This window comes from Moschus berezovskii, chromosome 12 (assembly GCF_049115385.1).
Source record: "Moschus berezovskii isolate FMDL1 chromosome 12, NW_MosBer_1.0, whole genome shotgun sequence".
Taxonomy (NCBI): Eukaryota; Metazoa; Chordata; class Mammalia; order Artiodactyla; family Moschidae; genus Moschus; species Moschus berezovskii.
This window is the reverse complement of record NC_142471.1, coordinates 295,543-318,697: the sequence shown is the minus strand read 5'-3', so window position 1 is coordinate 318,697 and position 23,155 is coordinate 295,543. Positions and strand designations below refer to the sequence as shown.

At 45.8% G+C, this 23,155-nt stretch overlaps 1 non-coding gene and 1 pseudogene across 1 annotated transcript; both read right to left on the bottom strand.

Moving 5' to 3' along the window:
• Window positions 1–8,322: 8,322 nt before the first annotated feature.
• On the bottom strand, window positions 8,323–8,441 carry LOC129556071 (5S ribosomal RNA). Its single transcript, XR_008685911.2, has one exon. It is a non-coding gene; the product is annotated as a 5S ribosomal RNA (ribosomal RNA).
• A 23-nt stretch (window positions 8,442–8,464) lies between these two features.
• Window positions 8,465–23,155, bottom strand: part of LOC148775909 (uncharacterized) — a 32,401-nt pseudogene continuing 17,710 nt past the window's right edge.

Genomic DNA, 23,155 nt, shown 5'->3' with positions numbered 1-23,155 from the left:
CAGCAGGAATGAACAGGTGAGCCGGGGGGAAAAAAAGTGTCCACCACCGCATCCTGGTGTCAGGATGGGAATTAGACACTGAGGAGACCAGAAAACAGAAGAGCTTTTTCAACAGAAGGAACTGCCTTGGAAGTAACAGAGGGAGAAGCCTTGAGCCTACTGCAAGAATAAGACTGAAAACCAGAGGCAGAGGCTTAAGTCCAAACCCTGAGAACACCAGAGATCTCCTGTTCCAGAGAACATAAATTGATAGGTACTCATCAAATGCTTCCATACATACACTGAAACCAGGCACCACCCAAGGGTCAACAAGTTTTAGTGAAAGACGTACTATGCAAACTATCCAGCAACACAGGAGAATAGCACTGAGCTTCAATATACAGGCTGCCCAAAGCCACTCCAAACCCACTGACATCTCAAACTCATTACTAGACACTTCATTGCATTCCAGAGAGAAGAAATCCAGCTCCACCCACCAGAACATCGACACAAGCTTCCCTAACCAGGGAACCTTGACAAGTCACCCATCCAACCCCACACACAACGAGGTAACTACATAATAAAGAGAACTCTACAAACTGCCAGAAGACGGAAAGGCCACCCCAAACACAGCAATATAAGCAAGATGAAGAGGCAGAGAAATACACAGCAAGTAAAGGAACAGGATAAATGCCCACCAACACAAACAAAAGAGGAAGACATAGGGAACCTACCTGATAAAGAATTTCTAATTTTAATTGTGAAAAATATGATTCAAAATCTGGAAAGCAAAACGGAGTTACAGATAAATAAACTGGAGAAAAGGATTGAGAAGATGCAAGAAATGTTTAATAAGGAATTAGAGGAAATAAAAAAGAGTCAATATACAATGAATAATGCAATAGATGAGATCAGAAACACTCTGGAGGGAACAAACAGTAGAATAATGGAGGCAGAAGACAGGATAAATGAGCTAGAAGATAGAACTGTGGAAATAAATGAAACAGAGATGGAAAAAGAAAAAAGAATTAAAAGAAATGAGGACAATATTAGAGACATATGGGACAACATTAAATGCCCCAACATTCGAATCATAGGAGTCCCAGAAGAAGAAGACCAAAAGAAAGACCATGAGAGAATACTTGAGGAGATAATAGTTGAAAATTTCCCTAAAATGGGGAAGGAAATAATCACCCAAGTCCAAGAAACACAGAGAGTCCCTAACAAGATAAACCCAAGGCAAAATACTCCAAGTCACATATTTATCAAATTAACAAAGATCAAACACAAAGAACAAATATTAAAAGCAGCAAGAGAAAAACAACAAATAACACACAAGGGGATCCCCATAAGGATAACAGCTGATCTTTCAGCAGAAATTCTTCAGGCCAGGAGGGAATGGCAAGACATACTTAAAGTGATGAAAGAAAGTAACCTACAGCCCAGATTACTATACCCAGCAAGGATCTCATTCAAATATGAAGGAGAAATCAAAAGCTTTACAGACAAGCAAAAGCTGAGAGAATTCAGCATCACCAAACCAGTTCTCCAACAAATACTAAAGGATCTTCTCTAGACAAGAAATACAGAAAGGGTATATAAACTCGAACCCAAAACAATAAAGAAAATGGCAATGGGATCATACTTATCAATAATCACCTTAAACGTAAATGGGTTGAATGCCCCAACCAAAAGACAAAGGCTGGCTGAATGGATACAAAAACAGGACCCCCATATATGTTGTCTACAAGAGACCCACCTCAAAACAAGGGACACATACAGACTGAAAGTGAAGGGCTGGAAAAAGATATTCCACACAAATAGAGACCAAAAGGAAGCAGGAGTAGCAATACTCATATCAGATAAAATAGATTTTAAAACAAAGGCTGTGAAAAGAGACAAAGAAGGAAACTACATAATGATCAAAGGATCAATCCAAGAAGAAGATATAACAATTATAAATATTTATGCACCCAACATAGGAGCACCGAAATATGTAAGACAATTACTAACAAGTATGAAAGGGGAAATTAACAATAACACAATAATTGTGGGAGACTTTAATACCCCACTTACATCTATGGATAGATCAACTAAACAGAAAATTAACAAGGAAACACAAACTTTAAATGATACAATAGACCAGTTAGACCTGATAGATATCTATAGGACATTTCACCCCAAAACAATGAATTTCACCTTTTTCTCAAGCGCACACGGAACCTTTTCCAGGATAGATCACATCCTGGGCCATAAATCTAGCCTTGGTAAATTCAAAAAAATTGAAATCACTCCAAGCACCTTTTCTGACCACAATGCAGTAAGATTAGATCTCAATTACAGGAGAAAAACTATTAAAAATGCCAACATATGGAAGCTAAACAACACGCTGCTGAATAATGAACAAATCATAGAAGAAATCAAAAGAGAAATCAAAATATGCATAGAAATGAATGAAAATGAAAACACAACAACCCAAAACCTCTGGGACACTGTAAAAGCAGTGCTAAGGGGGAAGTTCATAGCAATACAGGCACACCTCACGAAACAAGAAAAAAGTCAACTAAATAACCTAACTCTACATCTAAAGAAACTAGAAAAGGGAGAAATGAAGAACCCCAGGGTTAGTAAAAGGAAAGAAATCGTAAAAATTAGGGCAGAGATAAATGCCAAAGAAACAAAAGAGACCATAGCAAAAATCAACAAAGCCAAAAGCTGGTTCTTTGAGAAGGTAAATAAAATTGACAAACCACTATCCAGACTCATCAAGAAACATTAGAAATGAAAATGGAGAGATCACAACCGACAATACAGAAATACAAAGGATTATTAGAGAATACTATCAGCAATTATATGGCAATAAAATGAATAACTTGGAAGAAATGGACAAATTCCTAGAAAAGTACACCTTGCCAAAACTGAACCAGGAAGAAATAGAACATCTGAACAGACCCATCACAAGCACGGAACTAGAGGAAGTAATCAGAAATCTTCCAGCAAACAAAAGCCCAGGTTCAGACGGCTTCACAGCTGAATTCTACCAAAAATTTAGAGAAGAGCTAACACCTATTCTACTCAAACTCTTCCAGAAAATTGCTGAGGAAGGGAAACTTCCAAACTCATTCTATGAGGCCACCATCACCCTAATCCCAAAACCTGGTAAAGATCCCACAAAAAAAGAAAACTACAGGCCAATATCACTGATGAACATAGATGCAAAAATCCTTAACAAAATTCTAGCAATCAGAATCCAGCAACACATTAAGAAGATCATACATCATGACCAAGTGGGCTTTATCCCAGGAATGCAAGGATTCTTCAATATCCGCAAATCAATCAACGTAATACACCACATTAACAAACTGAAAAATAAAAATCATATGATTATCTCAATAGATGCAGAGAAAGCCTTTGACAAAATACAACATCCATTTATTTTAAAAACCCTCCAGAAAGTGGGAATAGAAGGCACATATCTCAACATAATAAAAACTATATATGACAAACCCACAGCAAACATTATCCTCAATGGTGAAAAACTGAAAGCATTTCCCCTAAAGTCAGGAACAAGACAAGGGTGCCCACTCTCACCACTACTATTCAACATAGTTCTGGAAGTTTTGGCTACAGCAATCAGAGCAGAAAAAGACATAAAAGGAATACAAATTGGAAAAGAAGAAGTAAAACTTTCACTATTTGCTGATGACATGATCCCCTACACAGAAAACTGTAAAGACTCTACCAGAAAACTACTAGAGCTAATCAATGAATACAGTAAAGTTGCAGGATATAAAATCAACACACAGAAATCCCTTGCATTCATATACACTAATAATGAGAAAATAGAGAAATTAAGGAAACTATTCCATTCACTGTCGCAACGAAAAGAATTAAATACTTAGGAATATATCTACCTAAGGAAACAAAAGACTTGTACATAGAAAACTATAAAACACTAGTGAAAGTTATCAAAGAGGACACTAATAGATGGAGAAATATACCGTGTTCGTGGATTGGAAGAATAAATATTGTGAAAATGAGTATACTACCCAAAGTAATTTATACATTCAATGCAATCCCTATCAAGCTACCAACGATATTTTTCACAGAACTAGATCAAATAATCTCACAACTTGTATAGAAATACAAAAAACCTCGAATAGCCAAAGCAATCTTGAAGAAGTAGAATGGAACTGGAGGAGTTAACCTGCCGGACTTCAGGCTCTACAACAAAGCCACAGTCATCAAGACAGTATGGTACTGGCATAAAACAGAAATATAGATCAATGGAACAAAATAGAAAGCCCAGAGATAAATCCAGGCACCTGGGGCTTCCCGGGTGGCTCAGAGGTTAAAGCATCTGCCTCCAATGCGGGAGACCTGGGTTCGATCCCTGGGTCGGGAAGATCCCCTGGAGAAGGAAATGGTAACCCACTCCAGTATTCTTGCCTGGAGAATCCCATGGACAGAGAAGCCTGGTAGGCTACAGTCCACGGGGTCGCAAAGAGTTGGACATGACTGAGCGACCTCACTTTCACTTTATGGACACCTTAACTTCGACAAAGGAGGCAAGAATATAAAATGCAGAAAAGACAGTCTCTTTAACAAGTGGTGCTGGGAAAACTGGTCAGCCACTTGTACAAGAATGAAACTAGAACACTTCCTAACACCATACACCAAAATAAACTCAAAATGGATTAGAGAGCTAAATGTAAGACCAGAAACTATAAAACTCCTAGAGGAGAACATAGGCAAAACACTCTCCGACATAAATCACAGCAGGATGCTGCAAGACCCACCTCCCAGAATATTGGAAATAAAAGCAAAAATAAACAAATGGGACCTAATTAAAATCAAAAGCTTCTGCACAGCAAAGGAAACTATAAGCAAGGTGAAAAGACAGCCTTCAGAATGGGAGAAAATAACAGCAAATGAAGCAACTGATAAAGGATTAATCTCCAAAATATACAAGCAGCTCCTGCAGCTCAATTCCAGAAAAATAAGTGACCCAATAAAAAAAATGGGCCAAAGAACTAAACAGACATTTCTCCAAAGAAGACATAAAGATGGCTAACAAACACATGAAAAAATGCTCAACATCCCTCATAATCAGAGAAATGCAAATCAAAACCACAATGAGATACCATTTCACACCAGTCAGAATGGCTGCTATCCAAAAGTCCACATGCAATAAATGCTGGAGAGGGTGTGGAGAAAAGGGAACCCTCTTACACTGTTGGTGGGAATGCAAACTAGTACAGCCACTATGGAGAACAGTGTGGAGATGCCTCAAAAAACCGGAAATAGAACTGCCATATGATCCAGCAATCACACTCCTGGGCAAACACACTGAGGAAACCAGAACTGAAAGAGACACATGTACTCCAATGTTCATCGCAGCACTGTTTATAATAGCGAGGAAATGGAAGCAACCTAGATGTCCATCTGCAGGCCAATGGATAAGAAAGCTTTGGTGCATATACACAATGGAGTATTTTTCAGCCATCAAAAAGATTGCATTTGAATCAGTTTTAATGAGGTGGATGAAATTGGAGCCTGTTATACAGAGTGAAGTAAGCCAGAAAGAACTGCAATACTTTGCCCACCTCATGCGACGAGTTGACTCACTGGAAAAAACTCTGATGCTGGGAAAGGTTGGGGGTGGGAGGAGAAGGGGACGACAGAGAATGAGATGGCTGGATGGCATCACCGACTCTGTGGACATGAGTTTGAGTGAACTAAGGGAGTTGGTGATGAACAGGGAGGCCTGGCGTGCTGTGATTCATGGGGTCGTGGAGAGTCAGACACGACTGAGCAACTGAACTGAACTGAACTGAACGCATATATATGGAATTTAGAAAGATGGTAACCTTAACCCTGTATACGACACTGCAAAAGAGACATAGGTATATAGAACAGTCTTTGGGACTCTGTGGGAGAGGGTGAAGGTGGGATGATTGGGGAGAAAGGCACTGTAGTATGTATATTATCATATGTGAAATGAATCACCAGTCCAGGTTCGAGGCATGATACTGGATGCTTGGGGCTGGTGCACGGGGATGACCTGGAGGGAGGATATGGGGAAGAGGGAGGTGGGAGGGGGGTTAAGAAAGGGAACACATGTACACCCGGGGTGGATTCGTGTCAATGTATGGCAAAACCAACCAATATATTAATGTAAGGCAAGTTGCCTCCAATAAAATAAATTTTTAAAAAAACTTAGAGGAAAACATAGGCAGAACAATTGATGACACAGATCAAAGCAAGAAGTTCTATGACCCACCTCCTAGAGTAATGGGCATAAAAACAAAAGTAAACAAGTGGAATCTGATTAAACTTAAAATCTTCGGGCGGCCCTAAGATGGCAGAGGAATAGGATGCGAAGACCACTTTCTCCCCCACAAATTCGTTGAAAGAACATTTTCACGCTGAGCAAACTCCACAAAACAACTTCTGAATTGTTGAACTACTTCAGAGGACATCAGGCACCCAGAAAGGCAGCTCATTGTCTTCAAAAGGAGGTTCAATTCAGTTCAGTTCAGTCACTCAGTCGTGTCCGACTCTCGGTGACCCATGAATCACAGCACGCCAGGCCTCCCTGTCCATCACCAACTCCCGGAGTTCACTGAAACTCATGTCCACAGAGTCGGTGATGCCATCCAGCCATCTCATTCTCTGTCGTCCCCTTCTCCTCCCGCCCCTAACCTTTCCCAGCATCAGAGTCTTTTCCAGTGAGTCCACTCGTCGCATGAAGTGGCCAAAGTATTAGAGTTTCAGCTTTAGCATCAGTCCTTCCAATGAACACCCAGGACTGATCTCCTTTAGAATGGACAGGTTGGATCTCCTTGCAGTCCAAGGGACTCTCAAGAGTCTTCTCCAACACCACAGTTCAAAAGCATCGATTCTTCGGCGATCAGCTTTCTTCACAGTCCAACTCTCACATCCATACATGACCACTGGAAAAACCATAGACTTGACTAGACGGACCTTTGTTGGCAAAGTACTGTCTCTGGTTTTTAATATAATATCTAGGTTGGTCATAACTTTCCTTCCAAGGAGTAAGAGTCTTTTAATTTCCTGGCTGCAATCATCATCTGCAGTGATTTTGGAGCCCCAAAAAATAAAGTCTGACAATGTTTCCACTGTCTCCCCATCTATTTCCCATGAAGTGATGGGACCAGATGCCATGATCTTTGTTTTCTGAATGTTGAGCTTCAAGCCAAACTTTTCACTCTCCTCTTTCACTTTCATCAAGAGGCCTTTGAGTTCCTCTTCACTTTCTGCCATAAGGGTGGTGTCATCTGCATATCTGAGGTTATTGATATTTCTCCCAGCAATCTTGATTCCAGCTTGTGCTTCTTCCTGCCCAGATTTCCTCATGATGTACTCTGCATATAAGTTAAATAAGCAAGGTGACAATATACAGCCTTGACGTACTCCTTTTCCTGTTTGGAACCAGTCTGTTGTTCCATGTACAGTTCTGACTGTTGCTTCCTGACCTGCATACAGGTTTCTCAAGAGGCAGGTCAGGTGGTCTGGGATTCCCATCTCTTTCAGAATGTTCCACAGTTTATTGTGATCCACACAGTCAAAGGCTTTGGCATAGTCAATGAAGCAGAAATATATGTTTTTCTGGAACCCTATGCTTTCTCCATGATTCAGCGGATGTTGGCAATTTGATCTCTGGTGCCTCTGCCTTTTCTAAAACCTGCTTGAACATCTGGGAGTTGATGGCTTACATATTGCTGAAGCCTGGCTTGGAGAATTTTGAGCATGACTTTACTAGAGTGTGAGATTAGTGCAATTGTGCGGTAGTATGAGCATTTTTTGGATTTGCCTTTCTTTGGGATTGGAATGAAGCCTGACCTTTTCCACTCATGTGACCACTGCTGAGTTTTCCAAATTTGCTGGCATATTGAGTGCAGCACTATCACAGCATCATTTTTCAAGATTTGAAATAGCTCCACTGGAATTCCATCACCTCCACTAGTTTTGAACTAGTGTGATAAAAGAATGCAGACAGACAACTAGTAAATCCGAAAAAGCAATACTGATCACAATAAGAAGTTCAACAAAGCCCCAGACCGAGCCCCTGACCCCAACCCCCACGACGGTCGTCTGGTTTCCTGGAAGGCGAATGTGGAGGGGCTCGCCAGCCCGCAGAGGCAATCCGGGTCTGCAGCGGGAGTCCGGGCGCCGGCCACCCAGGCCGGGAGGGGAGGGGCTGGAAGGCATGCGACCCGCTCTGAGCGCGGTGGGATGCCAGGGGCCCGAGGTGGGTGGGGCTTGCGGGGGTGGGGGCGGGGGAGGGGCCCGGGGGCTGAAGGAGAGGGGAGGAAAAAAAGCCTACAGCACCCGGTATTCCCAGGCGGTCTCCCATCCAAGTACTAACCAGGCCCGACCCTGCTTAGCTTCCGAGATCAGACGAGATCGGGCGCGTTCAGGGTGGTATGGCCGTAGACGGAGGCGGCTGCCGCCAGGCGCCCTAAGAAGCCTGCGCTGCGCCTGCCTTGCGCTCTGACCCGCCGGTCGGGCCAGCCGCTCACAGCTCTCCACGGAGCGCGCGCTGCACGCGGGCCTCACCCCCCGCGACCGGACTCCGGGCCGGCCGAGGCCGCCCCGCCCCCACGCACACCCCCACCCCCGGCCAGCACCCGCCCGGCCCGGCCCGGGGGCCCACAGGGCTTCAGGGACCCGGAGCGGCCAGCGGGGCGTGCGGGACAGGGGCGTGGGGTGGGGTGGGGGTGTGGGCTGTGGGATGTCTCGTCGCCATCCCACCCTGGGACCCTCCACTCCCGCCCCAGCCCGGCGGCTGCCGCCCCCGCCCCAACCCCCATCGCCTTCGCTGCTCAGGGCCAAGTGCCCCGGAGGTCTCTGGCTCCGCGGCCCGAGGTCCTCCGAGCCTCCTGCGGGCCTAGGCGCGCAGCCCAGCCGTGGCCCTGAGCGCCCATCCTGCCCTGCACCTGCCCCGTGCCAAACCCCACCGGGAGCCCCCAGCGCGCTTGACCGGAGCGCCTCAGCCCCGCCCCTTCGCCCTCCCCAGGCCCGCGTCGCCCCGCACCCGCCGCCCGCCAAGCCCACCACGACCTTCCCGAGAGAGCAGACGAGCCACAGGCAGACACACGGACAGACACACAGACCCTCCTCGCACGCACCCACGCCAAGTGAGACAGCCGGCCGGCGCAAGTTCCTCAGCCAGAGCCACAGCCACAGCCACAACCACAGCCACAGCACCCGTGAGAGGCCGGCGCCAGAGGAAGGCTAGGGACGGGAGGCCGGAGTCAGGAGAGACAGAGAAAGAGAGACGGAGCTACGGAGACAGACGCCAGACGGCCAGAGGCAGATGCAGACAGACTGACAGACACGCGCGCAGGCACACACCGGGAGGCACCAACGGTGACAGGGAGCCACGGAGCGACGGACAGAGAGGCGGAAGACGGGAGACAGACACCCTGGCGGAGAGAGGATGGCATCCGACCCGAGACAGACACCCTGGCCCAGACCCTGACACACCCCAGAGAGAGGCCGCGCGGAAGCAGTGCTTCCCCAGGGGAGGGGGCGGGCCCCGGCTGGACGCGGTGCCCTGGGGCTGGCGGTCACCCGTGGGTCCCCAAGACTTCCTCGCAGCCTAGGTCTCAGAGGTCCCCTTGGCCTTGGCTACCTAAGGCGAGACCCAGCCCCCGCCCCCAGGCCAGAGGTTGCGAGTGGGAGAGGGTGTGTGTGAGTGTTCGGTGGGCGAGGGTGGGGTGGGTCGACTGGGGCCCGGGTGGATCCCCGGAAGGGAGGGGGGAGGGTGTGGGGGCCGGGGGTTGGGAAGCCCGTGTGGTCCTCTAGGTGTCTCTCTCTCCCTCATTGTCCGTCTGTCTCCGTTACCTGTGGTTTCGGGCTCTTGAACCGTGTAGGCGGCGGGGTGTGTCTGCGTGTGGGTGCGGGTGTGTGTGTGTGGGGGGGGGTGTGGGTGTGTGGGGGTGGGTGTGTGTGTGTGTGACGCGCGCGCCAGCGCTAGTGCGGGAGTCTGCGCGGTCGCCTGCAAGGATGGGGCTGGGGGGCTGGGGGTGGGGCTGGGGCTGGGGCTGGGGCGCGGCCGCGCCCGGGATTGCCTGAGGCCTGCCAAGGAGCCCCAGACCGAGCCCGCGCCCCCCAACCCCCCACGACGGGTCTTCTGGTTTCCTGGAAGGCGAATGTGGAGGGGCTCGCCGGCCCCGCGGAGGCAATCCCGGTCTGCAGCGGGAGTCGGGGCGCCGGCCACCCAGGCCGGGAGGGGAGGGGCTGGAAGGCATGCGACCCGCTCTGAGCTCGGTGGGATGCCAGGGGCCCGAGGCAGGTGGGGCTCGCGGGGGTGGGGGCGGGGGAGGGGCCCGGGGGCTGAAGGAGAGGGGAGGAAAAAAAGCCTACAGCACCCGGTATTCCCAGGCGGTCTCCCATCCAAGTACTAACCAGGGCCGACCCTGCTTAGCTTACGAGATCGCGCACGGAAGACTGAAATCAAAGCAGACTATGTAACACTTGAGATTTTAGAAAAGGATCCACAGAATCCCGATGATTCAAATAGAGCTTTAGACCGAAGCCCAGGAGAACCAGGCAATCATCTGGATATCCGATCCTCAAGAGAGGACGTTTGTCTTATCAAACGAGGGCAGCTCAGAGATGCAGAGTTCAGTGCTGCCCTGCTTCACCAGACATCGTGTCCACGGGTTCCAGAGCCAGGATGAGAGTGTGCACCAGCTTGTCTGTATCCTGGTCCAGCTCTTTCTTTGCATGTACAAGACAGACTCTCCCTTTTTGCTCCAGATGTTGGCCCTCTTTCTGCACCAACGAGACTCGCAAGTTCTAATGGGCTGCCTTTGAGAGAGCGATTAGTCCGCATTTTAAACAATGACATCTGGTGGGACTCGTCCGAGAATGTTTTTGATAATTGAGGTCCTCCTGACCCATTTCTGTCACTGGAATGTGAAGTAGCTGCAGGCACTTTTCTTCAGCCCCATCATCCATGCTGGGAAGGGATCCATTCATGAGAAAGGACCTCATCAGTAAACCTGTATGAAGCCCCAAGATTACTTCCTGCAGGGAATTTTCCCAGCTTTTCATCCCCTAGTAGCACAGAGGAATATGCACCCACCAGGGGAGTGTCTTTGTATTTTTGCCCAAGCGTGGCTTCTGAGGTGTGAGTTGTCTATGGCTGAGTTAGCCTTCCAGAGAGTCTCCTTGTGAAAGTTCACGCCAGGGTAATCGTGTTAATAATGTTTCTATCACTCTTCTCAAGACATTTAAAGTTCTTTTTTCATTTAACAGCTGTTGTTTAAGTAGTTGTACATTTGTTCAAAGTGAAGCTTGATGGAATTATACCTCTTAGGGTAGTATTTTGTAAGTAGTGGAATGGTTTTATAAATTAGAATCTTATGAATGAGATATTTCCATCTTATTGTTCTCTGTAGGTAGTGGAAGATTTGATTTTGATTTGACTAACCAGTCCACCAGAACATCAGCTAGAGTAGGCACTTTGCATGAGCAGCTATGCACATTTAAAATTTCAAAGCCTGTTTTTCTCTGCTAAGAACTCGGTTTTCAGTATAGCATTGAGAAAAATTGGAGGGTTGTTTGAAGTTGACTAAAGTTTTCATTGGGGTTGAAAAGTAATAAAGAATGAATAAAGTGGTGGCACAAAATGTCTTTTTGTTTTAGGGATGCAGCCGGGGTGAAAGAGGGTTAAGTGCTCATATATCTAAGGAGAGGGACCATTTGGTTACTTCCATGTCCTGACTACTGTAAATAGTGCTGCAATGAATATTGGGGTGCATGAGTCTTTTTGCATTGTGGTTTTGTCTGGCTATATGCCCAGGAGTAGGATTGCTGGATCATATGGTAGTTGTACTTTTAGCTTTTTAAGGAACCTCCATACTGTTCTTCACGGTGGTTACACTAACTTACATTTCCATCAATGGTGTAAAAGAGGGTTTAAAGGGTTTAAAGAGGGTTCCCTTTCCTCCACACCCTCTCCTAAATGTCCATCAGCATACGACTGGATAAAGTAGATGTGGTGCATGTATACAGTGGGATATTTCTTAGCCATAAAAGGGATGAAACTGTGTCATTTGCAGGGACTGCATGGACCTGGAGACTGTCATACAGGGTGAAGTGCGTGAGAAGGAGAAAATCAACTGTCGTGTATCAGTGCTTGTGTGTGGGATCCAGAAACACGGTGCAGGTGGTCTCGTTTGCAAAGCAGAAGTGGAGACCAAGGGGCAATGGGGCACGAGATGAATTGGGAGAATGGGACTGACATGTGTACGCTACTGATACTGTGTATAAAGTAGGTAACTCATGTGCACCCACCGTAGGGCACAGGGAACTGCACTCGGTGCTCTGTGGTGATGGAAATGGTGAAGAGACCCCTAAAGGAGAAGGTATATGTAAGCATACAGCTGATTCGCTTTGCTGTAGAGCAGAAAGGAGCACAGCATTGTAGAACAACTATACTATAATAAAAATTATTTTTAAAAAAAAAGAGGGGCAGACCAGCCATGCAGTCCTTCCTGAAGGGAGTTCCAAAGAACAAATTTCATCCCACGTGGCCCATCACTCCTGTTCTATATGCATTGGAGGGTGGAGGAATTAGTGGGTCTTACTAGGCTTCTCTGGGGAGAGCTGAAGGGGGGTCTGTTTCTCCCTATTCACACCCGCTGTGTGTTCCTGTGTGCTAAGTTGCTTCAGTCATGTTTAACTCTTTGCAACCCCATGGACTATAGCCTGCCAGGTTCCTCTGTCCATGGGACTCTCCTGGCATGAGTACTCGAGTGGATAGCCATTACCTTCTCCAGGGGATTTTTCTGACCCAGACATCAAAACCCCATCTCTTATGTCTCCTGCACTGGCTTGTGGGTTCTTTACCACTAGCACCACCTGGGAAACGCATTCGCATCTCCTTCACGAGGCCAAGCAAGGGGATTCTCAATAACTCCTGGAGGCATGTCCTGTGTTGGAGGATACAGCAGCTGGGGTCAGGTTCACACCTAGACAGAGGCTGGTTACAGCTTTCCATCAGGTCAGGGCACTGAGAGGACAAGGGCAGGAGCAAGGAGCGCTTTCCGCTGTCTTTGGAACAATGGTGGTCCTTGGAAAGCAACTGGGCTTGTGTGTAATCTCAAGCTTCTGCCCAGGAGACATCCCTGACAGTCCAGTGGTTAAGACTTCACCTTCTAATGCCTGGGGTAGGGGTTCAATCCCTGGTCGAGGAGCCAAGATCCCACATGCCCTGTGGCCAGAAAAACCAAAATGTAAAACAGAAACAACATTGTAACAAATTCAATCAAGACTTTAAAAATGGTTCGTGTAAAAAAATATAAATAAAGCATCTGCTTGGGGGATCAGCCTGTGCCAAAGTGGCAACCCAGAAGCCAGAGTCTGTGCTTTACTGGAACAATGGGAGACCCCCTCACATGAGGAATCCACCCCCAAGAAAGACTAAAGAGAAGGGACTACAAAGAGGAAGAGCTACTGTGTGTGAGTGCTAAGTCTCTTCAGTCATGTCTGACTGTTTGCAACCCCATGGGCTGCAGCCCACCACGCTCCTCTGACCATGGGATTCTTCTGGCAAGAATGCTGGAGTGTGTTGCCATACTCTCCTTCAGGGGATCTTCCTGACCCAGGGATCAAACCCACGTCTCTTCCATCTCCAGGATTAGCAGGTGGGTTCTTTTCCACTAGCACCACCTGGGAAGCCCAAGAGCTACTAGCATTGAAAGGTTGTTGCTGAACCACAAAAGATGCCGGGATTCTTGGCCTCCAGAGGAGAAGAATTCAATCCAGGGCCAGAGATGAGGCTTGATCACTCAGAGCATTTGTGTAATAAAGTTTTATTAAAGTATAAAAGAGATAGAGAAAGCTTCTGACATAGACATCAGAAGGGGGCTTAAAGAGTGCCCCCTTGCTAGTCTTTAGTCGGATGTTATATAGGTACTAGCAGTCTGCTAATTAGAGAAAGGAAATGTCTCAAAACTCAGAGAATGACACCAGGCCCCTCACCCACAACATGCATTGAGATAATACTGGCATCAGGTGAGTCATCCCAGGCCATGAAACGATTGACATGAATCTTGAAGAAAGGCAGATTTCCAAACAAATATATAGTTTCATTAACATAGATTAGGATAACAATGTATGAGTATAACATACTGGTTTGTCAAGTCAGTTCGGAGCCTTTAGGTGGAACTGACTTGAAGGCAGAGTCTAGGGTAAATACATAGTACATGAACATACCTTAAGACAAACATTTCCATAATAAAAATGCATTGGTTAGCTCAAGGTTTGAGAAAAGTTAAGTTCTGGTGGAACCAGGTGTCATTATGGCAACACAGAATTAATTTTAAGAGAAACCTCTTTTTAAGTTTGTATAGAGAAGGGGAAAAAACATAACACTGGTTTGTTTCCTCCTGCTGCTTAAGAGAGAGAGAAAAAATGTCTGACACTTGCAGCTTATTTCCTCCGTTTGGAGACCCCTGGCCTTCCTGCCTGTTACCCTCTCAGTATCTGGATATCTGGTGCCCAGAAAAGGCTCTGACCACAGGTTGATATCAGTCAAGGAAGACTTTTCACACACCACACTCCCTTTAGCTTTCCTCTTTTTCGTGCTCCCATCCTGAGCAGGCAAGTGGGGAAGGAAGAAAAAATATAAAAATCTCCCCTCACCTCCACTGCCTCCCAATCCACATCGCAGGTTTCTAAACTCAGATTACATCAAGAGTTTTAAATTAAATGGGACTGAAGTTTTCATTCCAATTTTATTAAACATTTTAATACCCCCAAAATGAGACTGTGATTTATTCTTAATACTTTAAAAGTGATTGAAATGGCTGTAGGATTGGCTTCAAATATCATCTAGTTGAGAAACAGAAATGTTAAGGAAAAGACTGTTTCAATATTTTACTCCCGCTTGGTTTGGATTGTTAAATATTCTTATTATGGTAGTAGTGAACATCTTTGGACATGGACCTTGATTCTTCTTTGAAGCATTTCCTGAAGATAAATGCCCAGATGTGGGGTAATTGCTCAAAGGTTATGAAATCATTATGGCTTCAGATAAGCAATACTAAACTGACAACCCATAAGTTTACCAAAGTAAACTGCTACTGGCAATGTAGGAAAACAAATTTTATGCCAAATTTTACTGTACCATGTCACCCTTGTGAGATGAGGTCCAGGTCAGGGTCACAATAATAGAGAGGACGAAGTAGAACAGTACTCAGAACTCAGTTTCTCTTTGCACCTATGACCATATATATAGGGGAAAATTGCAAATATTTATACAGATTTTGTTTTGCAAAGGCAAAGATGTGATTACATAGTACATATTTATATCACTTGGTTGTTAGTATTTTCCAATATCAATATACAAAGTTCTGTCTTATTCTGTTGATGGATGTCCCAATTTCTTTTAACAAAACAGTAATATATGCTAAAAAGAAAATGTCAGGGGAAAGCCACATTACATTTCTCATAATTAATTGATTAATTTTTACAAACACTAGTCTTTTTTTCTTGCTGCCTCTTTTCTTTATTGTTGCATTCTATAATACACGTTATTTTCAAGGTACTGCGTTATACACTGTAGGATTCACTCATTTAATATACAGATACTGTACATACAGTCACCAATGAAACAAACATAGCATCTGCCTTCTGGAGGAGTTTCCAACCTAGTGGAAACTTTCAGTTTCTACTTTGCCTTCTGAGGATAAGCTTAATCAGTTCAGTTCAGTCGCTCAGTCGTGTCCGACTCTTTGCAACCCCATGAATCACAGCACGCCAGGCCTCCCTGTCCATCACCAACTCCCGGAGCCCACTCAAACTCATGTCCATTGAATCGGTGATGCCATCCAGCCATCTCATTCTTTGTCATCCCCGTCTCCTCCCACCCCCAATCCCTCCCAGCATCAGAGTCTTTTCCAGTGAGTCAACTCGTCACATGAGGTGGCCAAAGTATTGGAGTTTCAGCTTTAGCATCAGTCTTTCCAATGAACACCCAGGATTGATCTCCTTTAGAATGGACTGGTTGGATCTCCTTGCAGTCCAAGGGACTCTCAAGAGTCTTCTCCAGCATCACAGTTCAAAAGCATCAATTCTTCGGCGATCAGCTTTCTTCACAGTCCAACTCTCTCATCCATACATGACCACAGGAAAAACCATAGCCTTGACTAGATGGACCTTTGTTGGCAAAGTACTGTCTCTGCTTTTTAATATGCTATCTAGGTTGGTCATAACTTTCCTTCCAAGGAGTAAGCGTCTTCTAATTTCCTGGCTGCAATCAGCATCTGCAGTGATTTTGGAACCCCCAAAAATAAAGTCTGACACTGTTTCCACTGTCTCCCCATCTGTTTCCCGTGAAGTGATGGGACCAGATGCCATGATCTTTGTTTTCTGAATGTTGAGCTTCAAGCCAAACTTTTCACTCTCCTCTTTCACTTTCATCAAGAGGCCTTTGTGTTCCTCTTCACTTTCTGCCATAAGGGTGGTGTCATCTGCATATCTGAGGTTATTGATATTTCTCCCAGCAATCTTGATTCCAGCTTGTGCTTCTTCCATCCCAGAGTTCCTCATGATGTACTCTGCATATAAGTTAAATAAACAGGATGAGAATATACAACCTTGATGTACTTCTTTTCCTATTTGGAACCAGTGTGTTGTTCCATGTCCAGTTCTAACTGTTGCTTCCTGACCTGCATACAGGTTTCTCAAGAGGCAGATCAGGTGGTCTGGTATTCCCATCTCTTTCAGAATGTTCCACAGTTTATTGTGATCCATACAGTCAAAGGCTTCAGCATAGTCAATGAAGCAGAAATAGATGTTTTTCTGGAACTCTCTTGCTTTCTCCATGATCCAGCAGATGTTGGCGATTTGATCTCTGGTTCCTCTTCCTTTTCTAAAACCTGCTTGAACATCTGGAAGTTCATGGTTCACATATTGCTGAAGCCTGGCTTGGAGAATTTTGAGCATGACTTTACTAGCGTGTGAAATGTATGCAACTGTGCGGTAGTTTGAGCATTCTTTGGCATTCCCTTTCTTTGGGATTGGAATGAAGACTGACCTTTTCCAGTCCTGTGGCCACTGCTGAATTTTCCAAATTTTCTGGCATATTGAGTGCACCACTTTCACAGCATCATATTTCAGGATTTGAAATAGCTCAACTGGAGTTCCATCACCTCCACTAGCTTTGTTCGTAGGGATGGTCTCTAAGGCCCACTTGACTTCACATTCCAAGATGTCTGGTTCCAGGTGAGTGATCACGCCATTGTGATTATCTTCGTTGTGAAGATCTTTTTTGTACAGTTCTTCTGTGTATTCTTAATACTTAACCCCAAATGCATGTTATATCCAATAAAGTTTGCTAGAACGTTGGCTACTAAGTAATAGTGATCTTCCTAGTCGCTGACACAAAGTGAGACATTTAAGCAGTAATTGTAACACAAGTTACAACTGCTGAGGAGATGCAACTGGAGGCACAGTTTGGGAGATGGAGAGCATTTTTCCTATCAGTTCAGTTCAGTTCAGTCGCTCAGTCATGACCAACTCTTTAAGTTCTCTTTAAAGAGATACTTCATAATGTAGAGAACTATGTTCTCCACATTATCTCATTAGTCAGCAAAAACTGAATTTCAAAGCACTGTTTTCTATCATGTATTTCAATATAGGTGATGATGTAATGCCAAACGCAATTCAGGAAAATAAGTTCTCTCAGGAGAACAGAGCCCATGGGTAAGGCACACAGCTTTCTGACTTGACCCACTGCCATAATTTAGAGGGTCTAGAGTCTACACTCCAGAATGTATATGTGTATGTATATATATATATATATATACACACACACATATATAATATACATACATATGTATACACGTACATATACATCCTTATACATAGGTATGCATAATAGATATATGTATATATATATTGCCATTATGGTTTATCCCAGGAGATTGGATATAGTTCCCTGTGCTGTACAGTAGGACCTTGTTGTTTAATCCACCCTGTATGTAATAGGATCCCACTGATCCCAAACTCCCACCCTGTCCCTCCTCCACCCTGCTCCCCCTTGGCAACCGCAAGTCCGTTCTCTATGTCTGTGAGTCTGTTTATGTTTCGTAGATAAGTTCACTTGTATCATATTTAAAATTTTTATCTATGTATTTTTGCTGCTGCTGGGTCTTTGTTGCTTTGCACGGGCTTTCTCTAGCTGCAGCAAACGGGGACGACTCTTCATTGTGGTGTGTGCGCTTCTCGCCGTGGTGGCTTCTCTTGTTGGGGAGCACAGGCTCTAGGTGCGTGGGCTTAGTTGTGCCACAGCATGCGGAGTCTTCCTGGACCAGGGATCCAACTCACACCCTCTGCATTGGCAGGTGGATTCTTATCCACTGTGCCACCAGCGAAGACCTGAGAAATATTTTATGTCCCACATATAAGCAATATCATGATGTTTGTCTTTGTCTGACTTAGTATGATCATCTCTAGGTCTGCAAATGAGATGCGTATTATTAATATTCTTATTTTTTAGGTGAGGAAACTGAGTTAGGGAAGGTAAGTCACTTTACTTCAAACAGTGAATTAGTAGCAGGGCTTGGATTGGATCCAGGTGCAAAGTCTAATCTAAAATTTGTATTTTTAACCACAATATTAAAGGATTTAGTGACAGGCTGAGAAATCTCAGGATACAGACTCTTTTGGTTTCACAAATAACAGGTACCCAGAAAACCATCACAGAATCCAGTGTCCAAACTCAGAGCTATGTCTATGAACTCCTTCCCTTCACTTTATGGGGTTTCTCTGATTTCTATCAGGGCTTTCCTGATAGCTCAGTTGGTAAAGAATCCACCTGTAATGCAGGGGACCCTGGTTAGATTCTGAGATTGGGAAGATCCACTGGAGAAAGGATAGGCTACCCACTCCAGTATTCTTAGGCTTCCCTTGTGGTTCAGCTGGTAAAGAATCCAACTGCAATGCAGGATACGTGGATTCGATCCCTGGGTTGAGAAGATCCCCTGAGAAAAGGAATGGCTATGCACTCCAGTATTCTGGCTTGGAGAATTCCATGGACTGTATAGTTCATGGGGTTGCAAAGAGTCAGACTCAACTGAGTGACTTTCACTTTTTTTCTGATTTCTAAGATGTAAGGATTAAGGACGTGGTGGGCTGTTTTCCAGGCGTATCTTTGGGCCAAAGTATGTCTGCTGGGCAGCCTCCTAGGCCCTCCGATGGGCTCTGTTCTCCCAGGTTTCCGCATTTGAATGCCTCCCACCCCTGGTTTCCCTCCCTGGTGGTCCAGCAGTGGTGACTCCCACCCTTCGTTTTCCTCCCTGGTGGTCCAGCAGTGGTGACTCCCACCCCTCGTTTTCCTCCCTGGTGGTCCAGCAGTGGTGACTCCCACCCCCGGTCTCCCTCCCTGGTGGTCCAGCAGTGGTGACTTCCACACCTGCTTTCTCTAATTCCTGTTCTGATTCAATGAAGTACAGATATTGTTTTGGGATCTCTTGTTTAGTTTCTTTCATCCATATCCTTTCCTCGATGACCCGACTTTCCTATTTTCCTTTTTCCTGTTGGTCAGTTTCCGACATTTTGAGCATTTATGTTTACACTATCCACATCTATGTTAAATTTACATGAAATGACCCTTGTCATCTACACTTGAAGAAATGGGCTATTTGTCAACATACCACTTGCCAAGGTTTTGTTTTTCCTACAACTGCCTTCTCTTGATGGGACATTTATGAGCTTCTTTTCAAATACTGAGATCTGAAGACTTGCCTGAATTTTCTCCAGTATTGTGTTTCCCGGCATCATCTGGAGTTTTCTGTATCCTTTGGTAGTTCGGTTCTACACAGGCAGAATTTGGGCACCAAAAGGGATGCCTTTTCTCGTACTTTAAGCTAATAACTATTTTTCCAACCACATTTGCTCACAGAATCGAAACTATTGTCAAAATCCATTAGCTGAGTGCTGAGATCCCTGATGACTTAAACTTTGATGGAGTGAGAAATTAATCCATTTCTGCCTGGAAGGTTTCTGTTAGTGCTACCAGATGAAGGAGCCTCACCAGAGCTTCTAATCGATAAACAGCAGGAATGGGCAGCCGGACAAAGCCATCTCTGGTGGGACTCCGGGCCATCAGAGAGCATGAGGGCTTCTGGGGTTGGTGTTGGCACGCTTGTCCCCCCTTTCAGGAAAGGACACTCTTACAATACTTCATTTGTAGGTGTCTGTCTAAGGGTGGGGTCCCTGAGACAGAGACGTGAGTGAGCTTTGAGAGAGTGCTCTTCAGGAATAACCTGCTGGGGAGCAGAGGAAGGGGATGGGAAGGGGATGGGAAGGGGAATGAGTGGAACAAGTCAGTGGCAACAGTCTCACTTGCCGTTGGTCCATGGTGCTCGGGAGCGGACACAGTGCCCTGGGACTGCCGCAGCTTGAAGGAAGGGGCTGGGCTTTTTTTAATTAGTTAATTTATTCATCTTTGGCCGCACTGGGTCTTGATTGCTTCGAGGGGGCTTTCTCTCTCTGCGGTGCACGGCCTTCTCACTGTGGTAGCTTCTCGTGTTGTGGAGCGCAGGCTCTTGTGTGAAGGCTCAGTGGTTGCGGCACAAGAGTTCAGTTGCCCCGTGGTAAGTGGGCTCTTCCTGGACCAGGGATCAAAACCGTGTCCCCTGCATTGGCAGGCAGATTCTTAACCACTAGACCACCAGGGATGCTCTGGACTATTTTTTTTTTTTTTTGGAACTCCTTATCAGTTACCTGCTACTGCCCTCTCCCCGTCTATCAACTTCTAGGCATCCTCTGCCCACCTGATGATCTTCAGCCAAGTATTAATATAATCCCCGGCAAAGCTGCTTAGATGAGCTATTATCTGCTATACTTGCAGCCACTGGGGACTGGACACATCAGCTGGTCAAGGGTGTTGGCTGTTGTGGTTCCCAGGGGCACCCGCTTCCTGGACTGATGATGACTCCCAGCCACGTCCTCACATGGCGGAGAGAAAGGGAGGTCCCACCCTCATGACCTGTCTAACCTAATTACCTCCCAAAGTCCTTACTCCCTGACAACGTTACATCAAGATTCAGGGCTTCAGTGTATGAACCGGGTGAGGGACACAGACATTCAGTCCATAACAGCAGGAAGATGGAAGGAAGGACAGAGTCAGCACCAGTGGATGCCTGCTCTTGGCTCACCAGGTATAACTGTGTCATGTGGCCACACACGAGTGGCTACATGAGCTACAAGAGTGGCTGAGAAAACGAGATTTTGCATTTCTGGTCTCAACAATAGAGGTAGGGAGGGGACCATGAGGCTGACATTGGAGGCTGGGCCAGATCCCTAGCAGTATCTCTGTGGAGCCTTTACTTGTTGACACTGTTTTCTGAGGAGCTGCTTATTGATGACTAAACGTGGGCAACCTTGCTAGTTTCCTTAAAAAGAAACGAGAGATGCTAATGAGCTTTGGGGAACTTGCTGTCCAGGGAGGGAAGTCGATCAGTAGGTCAAAACCTCTATTCAGTGTGACAGAGGCTATGAGAAAGGCCTGGCTCCTCCACACTGTCCCACAGAACAGGAGGCCCAGAGGATGGACTCGGTCAGTTGACTTGAGAGAGGCAGTTGGTTCATCACATACTGAAGTAATATTCTTGGTGTCGAATGTGACTGGGGTGAGGAGTATGTGGGAATTGGAGGGGATCCGTCACCTTGCAGGTTTGGAGAATGGGTGGCGGTTAGATCAAGTTTATTGCGGCATGTGGAGTCCAAGTGCACTTACAGAACAGTTGACAGGAGCTGTCCAGCCTGCAGCTGGAAAACCAATGGCTAACATCAACTCAGCTCTCACTCTGGGTCAAGTTCTGGGAGTCAAGCTCTTCACATTGACGAGCTCCCCTAACTCTCACAGCATGACTGGTCCCTAGTACATCCTTCCCATTTTACAGAGGAAGAAACTGAGGCTTAGGAAGAGTAACTCATCTAAGGTTACACAGCCCTAAGTGACGGCACCCAGTGTGTGAGCCTGTGTGCTAAGTCACTTCAGTCATGTCCAATTCTGCAATCCTATGGACTGTAGCCCAGCAGGTTCCTCTGTCCATGGGATTCTCCAGGCAAGAATACTGGAGAGGGTTGCCATGCCCTCCTCCAGGGGATCTTCCTGACCCGGGGATCCAACCGACGTCTCCAGAGTCTCCTGCAGTGGCAGGTGGGTTCTTTACCACTAGCACCACCTGGGAAAGCCCGATGACACCCAGATCTGAGCCCAAATGGTCTGATTCCAGTGTCTGCTCTTAACTCTTGATTAATTCAGCAGACATCTCCTGAGCATCAGTTATGTGTCAGACGCTGTTCTAGGTGCAGGGGATACAGTGTATAAGACAGACAAAATTGTGGCCCCTATGGAGCTTATCTTTAAGTGTAAGTAGCAAATACAATATTGTATAATACATGAATCTTATTATAACATAATAAAATCAATAAGAATATTTATTTTAAAATAAACCACCATTTTATAAACTGCATGTAGTAATAATGTCACTATGTAGCAAGTCTTTACTTTAGTGGTAATGCTGCTTGCAGCACCCTGCCTCCTGGCATAACTGGGGCCCAGGGTGGAGTTTGGGAAGCACAGGATGGGTCCTGGGGCCAACATGGGGATGGAGCTGACACTTCTGTGCTGGTCCTACAGCATGAAAACTTGGGATGCCTGTTTCCAGAAGGGACATCCTGGCTGGCTGGTGCTTCCTTTTTGTTTGTCTGTTTGTTTTTCCAGCCTCACACAGCTTATGAGATCTTAGTTCCCCACCAGGAGTTGAACCCAGGCCCTCAGCAGTGAGAATGCAGAGTCTTAACCACTGGACCACCAGGGAAATCCCCCCATGAATGGTGCTGGTTTTGATGAGAGCTTTGTCCTGGGAGGATCAGAGATAAGTGTACATAAGACAACCAAGCCATGGAGTGCAGCAGGACAGGGCAAGACTGAACTCAAGGTCAGACATTACAGTGGCAGCTCTGGGACAAAACTCAGGTGTTTTATCAGAAATCTAGCACGCGGCTAAAGATACTCAGCGTGGGTCTGAGTCTGAAACCATCTGCCTCTTTCTGTTTTCTTTCCAACCGCAGGGTCATGATCAGAGATAGGCCTTTATATGGCAAGTTCTGTTTTGTT